This window comes from Neopsephotus bourkii, unplaced genomic scaffold (genome assembly GCF_033783945.1).
Source record: "Neopsephotus bourkii isolate Nb327-2 ecotype Australia unplaced genomic scaffold, CSIRO-AGI_Nbou_v1 NB_114, whole genome shotgun sequence".
In the NCBI taxonomy this organism is placed as follows: Eukaryota; Metazoa; Chordata; class Aves; order Psittaciformes; family Psittacidae; genus Neopsephotus; species Neopsephotus bourkii.
In genome coordinates this window covers 1304874-1313635 of record NW_026900631.1, presented here as the reverse complement: position 1 = coordinate 1313635, position 8762 = coordinate 1304874, and the positions used below count along the sequence as shown (strand labels likewise).

Genomic DNA, 8762 nt, shown 5'->3' with positions numbered 1-8762 from the left:
AATACAACTTTCCATTCATCCCTAATGTTTCAGACCTGATATCTTTACAGGTGTTTGTGTATCATGTGATGATATTAAGGAGATAGATGACATGTACTCTTAAGAGGAGCAAACTCAGAGTTGTCTCTTTAATTTTTTTCTTTTACATAGGCTTTCTCCTGTTTCTTTCTTACAGATTGAAGGAGAAAAACATACTTAAAGATACAGTCCTGTACATCATTTTCAGGAACAAACTGCAAAATTTCAATGCTAAGCATGGATCTGTATCACTTGAGCTACTGAAGGTATGAGAGCATCAGTAGAACGATGGTGGCTCTGTGCTGTGCTGATCCAGAAGAGACAGGAGCAATTACCTGGCATGCTGTTTATGTCCTATTGTAACTCTTCGGGGATTTTTTCTTCCAGACTTGGAAGAGTTTGGCATTTAAGTACAAACTTCTAATAGCATTTAAAAATATAACCAAAATAACTGAGTAAATCCACTCAGATTGATGTTACTTTGTTGGAGCTTGGTACTGTTTCAGTAAGCAAAAGAAAACCAGTTTAGTTTAACCTTTGACTCTCGTGGGCTCTGTTGGTGTGTTCCATACTGCTTCAGAAACAAAGCACTGAGTGTTAGGACTCTTTTCCTTTCTAATTTTCTGACAGTTCACATTTGTATTTCAGATGTTTGTAGCTTGTGACTAGATCATTGCTTTGAACCTGGGTGCCTTCTGAATAATTAATGTGCTAATACAGACATGTAGAGCCAGAGAACAAATGTGAATAAAGCAGAAATGGACTAATCAGTGAGGGAAGCCAGAAGTTTTTGGTAACATAATTTTAACATTAAAGTAAGTTCCCTACTTAAATTAGTCTCTTCTCATGCTAGATCTTTAGCTTTTTTAGTAAATCATCTTTAAAGCCATTTAACAAGTCTCTACAGATGGAGTGAGCCAAGTGAGTGAATATAACTTGTATTTATAAAGATGAAATCCAGATGGCAAAACACAGAAATGGGAACCTAGTGGATGATGTTAGAATTGAATTTGTTAAGATATAGATGGAGAAAAGCAATAAGAGTTTATTTCCAGTTGAGACACGTTCTAAGACAGCTGAGAAGGTTGTTTGGGAGATCTTAAAAGAAAAATCTATTCCATGAGTTTTCCAACTTGTGTCAACCTTAATTTGTGATGCATCTGGTTAAAGGTGCCCTAGAGAAAGGAAATAAGACAATTACCAATTCATGCAGTTTCCTACTTTTGTTTGTTTGTTTGTTTCCCTAACTCCCTTCCATTGTAGGAACCTGATATTGCTACTCAGAAGAAACAGCAGCTAGCAGCTCTGTTTTCAATACCAAATTGTCTGCTCAAATGTTTCTTTATACACTGCCTTGGGACTTAACAGCATCCTGTTCATGTCTTGGTTACCAACTGATCAGTAGCGCTCACCCAGCATGTGCAAGACAAGTGCTTCTTCTTGTACAGAGCTGTGAGGGAGAGTATTTCTCTTTACAAATGAGAGCCATAAGGAAAGGAAAAGGCAGTGGTTTTCCCATCCCCATTCTGTACTTCAGCAGCTAGTGTTAGCTAAAGATGTGAGACACCTGGATTTAATTTCACTGCCCATCTGAGCAAGTTCACCTGTGTACCAGGTCTTAAAATGTTACCTGTATAGTCAATTTATCTAGTATATTTTTAGTATAGACTGTATCATCATTCAGTAGAACACAAAAGGTATTGAACATTTTCTTTTGTCTAGGTGAGTACCTGCAAAAGAGTTAGGCTGCTGCTCCATCTTTCTAAGGAGTGTTTAAGTGTTGAAGTGGAGAAGACAGCATCCTGCGTCAGTCTGCTGATCACTGGTTTGAGTCATTTCCTGTGAGCCTGGGATACCAACCTGCATTCTCTCTGGCAGAGGCAGGAAATGATCTTGTTCCCTGTGTCTCGAGTGAGCACTGTGTTTAATGAACAGTTAGATTAATAAAACAATTTCAGAGGAGCCAGTGGCATGGATCTAGTAAAGCCCCTTATTCCCCAGGGCACAGCAGTGAGCCTGACTACCTTAGCTAATGTGCCACCATCAAGACAGATTTTGTGAGTTTGATTTAAAGTGCAGAAATTCAGCTCCCTTGTTAAGCATTTGACAGCTGTAGGCACTTCTTTGGTGAGGTGGCAGCTGAAATCTTTTGTGAGTTCGTTGTGTAAATCTGTAGGCTCTTTGAAAATACAGGCAAAAGCTGGTTGCTCCTTGTTAAGTCCTCCAGAACAGTTATGAAATGAGTGTTGAGTGTTATTCTTGGATCGTTAATTGCTAGTGATAAGGAAGTTAGATTCCTGAGAGCAAAGCCAATGAGACTTTGTAACCTGGGCCTTAAAAGATTGTCAAAATAGACCAGAGAGTATACTTACAACTTTTCCACTACTTCATAAGGCCAGTATTTTGCAATTGCAGGATATCTTGTTCAGGCTTCTTGAAAGTACTTATTGTTCTAAATTAAATGCAACATGAATGAGTCTAACACTCTAAAGCTCAGAATAAAAAGTAAGATAATTTATTGGTTGCTTGAGCTCTCTTGGTGTAATTAAAGATGTTTTTCAGGATGTATGTAGACATCAAGCACATCAGATAGTTTGTTAACATCAAGAGATGTTACTGTCATGTATACAGCAGTAGGGAATTTATAAAGGTATGACTTCTGCTGCTTCTTGGCCTTTAAAACATGCAGAACAAAATCAGACAGCAAGGCTTACCTGCTGTCATTGCTAATCTTAGTGTAAAAAATCCTTTCTGGAATGCATTTCAGCCAAATATTGATACTCAAGTCTGTGAATAGCCTCTGTTGCCTTAGAGCCTATGGTTCCCACTGATGGATCTATGTAGAGAGTCTGGCTTCAAAGATGGAGTTTGTTTTGTTTAAGTTTGGAGGGTTTGGGATGAAGTTCTTACTGTAGCCAAGGTCTTGTGTGAGGCAGCCAAAAGAATTATGAACCTTAGTTACAGCAGTATGCCAAAAAAGCAAAGGCAGTGATTTAGTGCTTCCAGAGTAGTAACAATGGTCAAACGCTCACCTATCCTTCCCTTCCATGCCTGTGATTTTTAATTGCTAATCTCTAGCCCAGTTAAGGTATGCTTGTATCTGAGGAAGGTCTCCCTTTTGGGTTTATTTTTTCATGACATGTAAGTTAGAGTAATTTGCAGGTTAATGTGATACGCATCCTTCTGACAGCAAACTTCATTTATACTTAAAAGAAAATGGAACTTCCCTTAATTTTATTTGCACTGCAGAAATAGCCATGGCTGATGGATAACCTTCTGGACAAGAACTATTGCATAATCATCAATAGGGCTTTTCCAGATATGCAGCAATTTAAATCAGGTTTATCAGCAGGCCCCTTTTGATTTAAGCTTTGATCCTGCACTTTTCAGAGAAATGAATGGGTTTTACACTGTTTTCACTGAATAGCCCTGCACACCTGCAGCACGTACTAAGGTGATGTGAAGTGCTGTGTGCTAATCTAAAACAATTCCCTCAGTAATGAACTTGATAAAAAATGAAGGAGGGTGCTGCCAGTATTTTCAATAGTATGTTGACATAGTTTTTGGAAACAATGTGGCCCATGCTTCTGTTTGTGTTTATAATTTAGCATGACTCATAACCAGAAGTCAGAACTGTCCTGGTGAAAAGGATGGATATTAAGATTACAAGTGCCAAGGCAGATTTTGTATATCGAAAGTTGACAAAAAGGACAATTTGCAGAGGTTTCAGTAAGTGTATCATTAAATCATCCTTGGCTCCTGCTCAGTTGTTTTTCTAAAATGATGCTTCTCTAAGCAGAAGTATAAACATGTGAACCACTGAAGGTGACTTTCTTGGAAGAATTGGTTTCTTTCTCCAACAAGGAAACATATTTTTTCTGAGATGTCCAGTTGATTAGTGCCAGACCAATGGAATTAATAGGTGAAATCCTCAAGATGTTTGATTGTTTTTGTAGCACAACTCAGTTGCCAGTGTTTTTCTATATGTGAAAATGTTTGGCAGCTTTGTTGACCAAATAGGCAACAGTAAGTGAATTTCACTTATCTAAAGGCCCTTTGGTTTCTTGTCTGAAATGTAGGAGCTTAACATTCAGCTAAACCAGGGTAAGTGATTGCCATCATAATTTCTGTAGTGTCGTGAGAAAGGAGAGCCTCATGTCATGCTCAACTGCATCAGAACTAGACATACATGTTTGGCTTTCCTGAAGACATTTTCATACACATCAGGCTGTCAAGCCTGGAATTGCCTGTGTAGTCTTGCTGGCCTCAGCAGCTCTCCCCATGACCCATGTAGAGACTTAGATCTGCTCTCCCAGTGTTATAAGCAAGTTCCATCTTCATAGAGGAACCCCCTTCCTATGTTTAGTGTGAGCAGCTCCAAGAAACATATATATTGCGTGAATTCCCTTCTTGAAGCAATACCAGTACTTTGGTTAAGCCCCTGTAAAACTACTGGTATGCATTTGTTCATAGTTTGGAAAATACTGTTTTCATTACAGTAAACCAATATAAACATCAGCAATATTGCTATCAAACAAATTAGTTCTCATGTGAAATGTATGGTGAGTAAATTTGTTGTGTAGCTGAATACAGTGTTATTTAATGGAACTTGATTTGGTGCCAACCAAACATACGGATCTTTAAATGCGTTCCCCTTGTGGCTATGCTGAAATCATCCACCAGTAACATGTGCTAAATTCCCTTCCAGACTTACAGGCTGGCTGCCCTTATTGTATGAGGTTTTGAAATGCAGCAAATAGCATTGGTGTGGGGGGAGGAAAACAGTGCAACAATTTCTGTTTTGTTACTTTTCAAAAAAATTGGCATGACTAAAACTTTTCTTCTCTCTCCCCCTTCTTTCAGCCTGGAAAAGCGTTATGTTTTATCTTTAAAAGCCATAAAGGTTCTTCGTTCTTTTGAGGATCCATTTCTCTTCTTTCTTTTTTTACCAGGGGAAATTGATAGAAGGGCAAAAGAGGAGATAAATGGGAGGCTGGGAAATTCAGGTAAATCTTTTTGTGCTTGACTTTTTGCAATATTAAAATAATTACTAAAGGAATATATATTTCTGAATAAATATGTTTTTCAGAAAACACTGCCTTTCCTTTTTTTCTTCCCCTTAGTTGTGACTGCTCTTTGACAGGAAGCGGTATTGGGAAAGCTACCTCAGCAGTAACATTTTTAACCACAGAACTTTAATGGGCTAACACAATAGCTGACATTACATTTGCAGCAGAAGTAATAGCATAAATCCTTATGTAGCAAACGCTGCTGTGCATACTTACATGGATTGCTGTGAATAGTAGTAATTCAAATCAGTGTCATTCCCTTTTTGTAGTAAAACATACACAAGTATCAGTAAGTTTAATAGTGTTCTTCCATAGCAGTTAGTGTGTTAAGGTGGGCTTTAAAAATTACTGCACTGTAATTACCTCAAGTCATTTAAATGTAATTCACTGCAATTTCTTTAAAACCTTCCCTTTGCAATTAATCAAATGCTGAAGTGGTGCTAAGCAGGATGGGCCTCATTTTACTTTGTCAAATTCCCTTCATTGCTGTAACCACAAGTGAGTGTGCTGTAATGATTTACATGTATAACATCTGCATGCACTAATGTCTCTTGTAGTCAAAATTGTGTTTTGTCTGAGATAATCAAATGGTGAAAATTACGTTCCCAGATTTGTGCTTGACATATTCAGGGCTTTGAGTGTGTTCTGGCTGGTTGGCCAGACCTGGTAAAAGTTACCTGATGGTGGCATTCAAAACTTAAAGGCACTCAAAAATAGCTTAACATCCAGCTCTGGGCACTGGATTGAGACCACTTTAGAGAGATTTGGCTTTAGAGAGCAGCAGGAAAATAAAATGTACTTTCAATAAATAATTAGGATGACCTGTTAATGCTATTGGGAGTAGAGTGGAGTTGTCTGTGCCAGTTCCTTCTGTAAGCTGGTGTAGCTCCTTTGGGACCAGTTGAACCTTGCCAATACATCAGCCAAGGACCTGATATCAGTGGGGTTACTTTGGGTTTGACCCTGTGCCAGCTGAAGAGTTGCTTCTCCTGGATAGTACCTCAAGTAGAGGAGAATGTTGAAGGGGCAATTCAGCAGATGTTGAGGGTTTTTAAGCCTCAGGAAAATGTCAGTGAAATGGTGGCATAATACTGACAACGGAGAGGGAGCATTTGTGTTGCAATTGATACAGTAACCGGGGCAAGCTGAAAGGTGTTCTTACTCCCTCAAAAACAGTTGGGGGCTAATTATAGATCCACTGATGTAATGGGAACATTCTGACCCACCATTATTGTCATAATCATAGTTGTAAGCCTGGTAAATTAAAAGGTTTTTTTTCCTTGCTTTCTGCGTACAAATTCCATTTCATAATGTTTTGGGCTATTCTGGGGAGGTTACAGGGCTCTGAAGGTAATTAAACTTACTCAGTCATCAGCAACTTGACTTGTAACCCACCCAAGGAGTGCTTATAATAGTATTGCTTCATTTTGTTATTTGTATTGAAAGTTGCTTAGCTGAAGGTGAGATGCAGTCCAGGGAACCTCACTAAAAAATTAGAGTTCTGTGCAGCTAATACTGTCTATTTTGTTTAAATCTTGGTAGAAAGGGGATAATGAAGAAGGGAAGCAGTTTGAGGAACTTGAGTCTTGTGTGTTGTCCTCCTGTGGTGAGTATGGAGCAGTGTCTATATGGTAGTGGTGTGTGTTGTGGGGCACCACCCGAAGCAGGATCGAGAACAGGGGCATCTGTATTTCTGTGTAATTCCAACTCAGTCATCACACGTTTGCTGACACACAGACTTTGGGTACTTTTTTTTTTTTTTTTTTTACCAGGGGAGTCCATGAAGTCTGTCTGCAGTCTTAGGCTTGTGTTTCTGCAAGAAAAATGTGGCTCATGTCTCAGGCTGTCTCTAGTAGCAATTGATTCCTGAACTGTTTCAAGGCAAAATCAGACTTTCAGTGTAGTCTGTTCTGTCACAGATGACTTAACCTGATTTGGTCAACTTTAGTGTCAAACAGTTTTGAGGTGCTCAGCCTTTGCTCTGTTTGGACTTATCTGGGAAGAGAAAACTAGCCTTTTGCCAAGGTGTTTCCAGATTGGAGCCCATGTCCGCTTCGTGCAGGTGATGGTTTGCACTCAAGAGTAGAACTGTAGAAGAAGTGGGAACAGAATGCTCAAGAAGTTTCTTCTTCTTGCAGGGTCACGTTTGGCATACAGATGACAAGGTCCAGTCAGCATCACAGTAATGAGGGCCTGGGAATGAGCTGCCAGGTTGGTTAGCTGTGAGTAGGTTATGACCTTGCCCGTTGAGTCAGAAGTAAGCTGGGCTTTACTTTCACAAGCCAGATGCAGAGACAAAACATGTAGGTCTTGAGTCTGGATCTGGTGTTGCAACCTGAGTTACACTGAGTGAGGGGGTATGATAGCAGTATGCGTGGGTGAAAAACACAGTCCAGGAGGATCTCATCTCCTAGGAAGAAAAATTATGCACCTCACTCTTTTCTTGTGGGGTCTGGGATGGGGTTGTTGTGGGGTTCCTTTAAAGGGTAGAAAGTGATGTGTAATATGTTGAGCCAGGATAGAGTTTGAAGCTGACAGTACTTAGCAGATATCTGAGGTACCAGCATGATGCAATCCAATGAGACATGGTTGGAGAGGGTGACGGAGAATAGCAGAGATGGTGAATAACCTTCAGAGGAGAGACCCTGGGGGCCGTAACCTCAGTTCAGAGAAGAGGTAATACTTAGAGGGGCCAAAGGGGAGTAGAAAATATCAGAAGCTTTTGAGAGGCACAGAAGGTTATGATCTGTTCCCCAGCCACCTCTTGGAGATAAGCTTCTCTTTAGGAACGAATCAGCAATCTTTAAAATTTATGTGATGTGCATAAAATGAAGTGCTTTCTCAGCTTTCTTAGCCAAATGTAAAACAGTCTGAAGCTTTTCAAAGCTTCATAATCTTTAAAATTATAAATCAGTGTTTTTATACTGTATTGAAATGGCCACAAGCTCCCAACCTTTGTGATAAGCTACCACAAAAGGGACTAGAAGCCAGCAAATATTTCTTGTTAATAATCTCAGAAGAAACTCCTTTTTTTTTTTTTTTCCCCCAAAGACTGAAAAAATCGATTCTCAAATTCTGCTCAAGCTATTGATAACTCTTGTGCTTTGGTTAAATAGGGAATAACCCTTATGGTTATTCTAAGAGTGCTGGTTAAAGACTCTTCAAATTATGCTAGTTGAGCAAAGTGAAACAAAACTCACACTGTAAAAAAGAAACTGCTCACTGTAGTTTCTTGGTCGCAAGTAAAATGTGGTAAGTAAACTGGGTAATGGAATAAATGCAGAGCTAAAAACTCTTGCCATTTTGTGATATATTTCGTAAAGCTGTGGCTCATATAGAGTCATAGTTATGTGAGAATTTTGTTTATGATTGTATCAGCTTTCTAGTCTGAATTGCAAGGAAATTAAAATATGCTCTAAGAACTCTAGAAATACAAAGAAAAGGGAAAAACCCCTTCCAAACGATACTTACTAAAAAAGGTAATGTGGGGTTTTTTTAAGCTTATCACGCAACTTCAGAGTGTGTATTTGAGTAAACTGTATTTGAGTGCTACGTTTCACCACCAACTTCAAAATGATGATCCGGCCTCAAGAGAAATATGTGCTAAGTAATATGACTAGGTCAAAATGAGGGTGATTCCACTGCATGATTTCACTGCCATGTGAATTTACAGGC

At 39.1% G+C, this 8762-nt stretch overlaps 1 long non-coding RNA gene across 1 annotated transcript; it reads left to right on the top strand.

The window, feature by feature from the left end:
* Nucleotides 1–5111, top strand: LOC133218677 (uncharacterized). Its single transcript, XR_009727244.1, has 3 exons — nucleotides 1–284; nucleotides 1741–1929; nucleotides 4882–5111. It is a non-coding gene; the product is annotated as an uncharacterized LOC133218677 (long non-coding RNA).
* Nucleotides 5112–8762: the final 3651 nt, after the last annotated feature.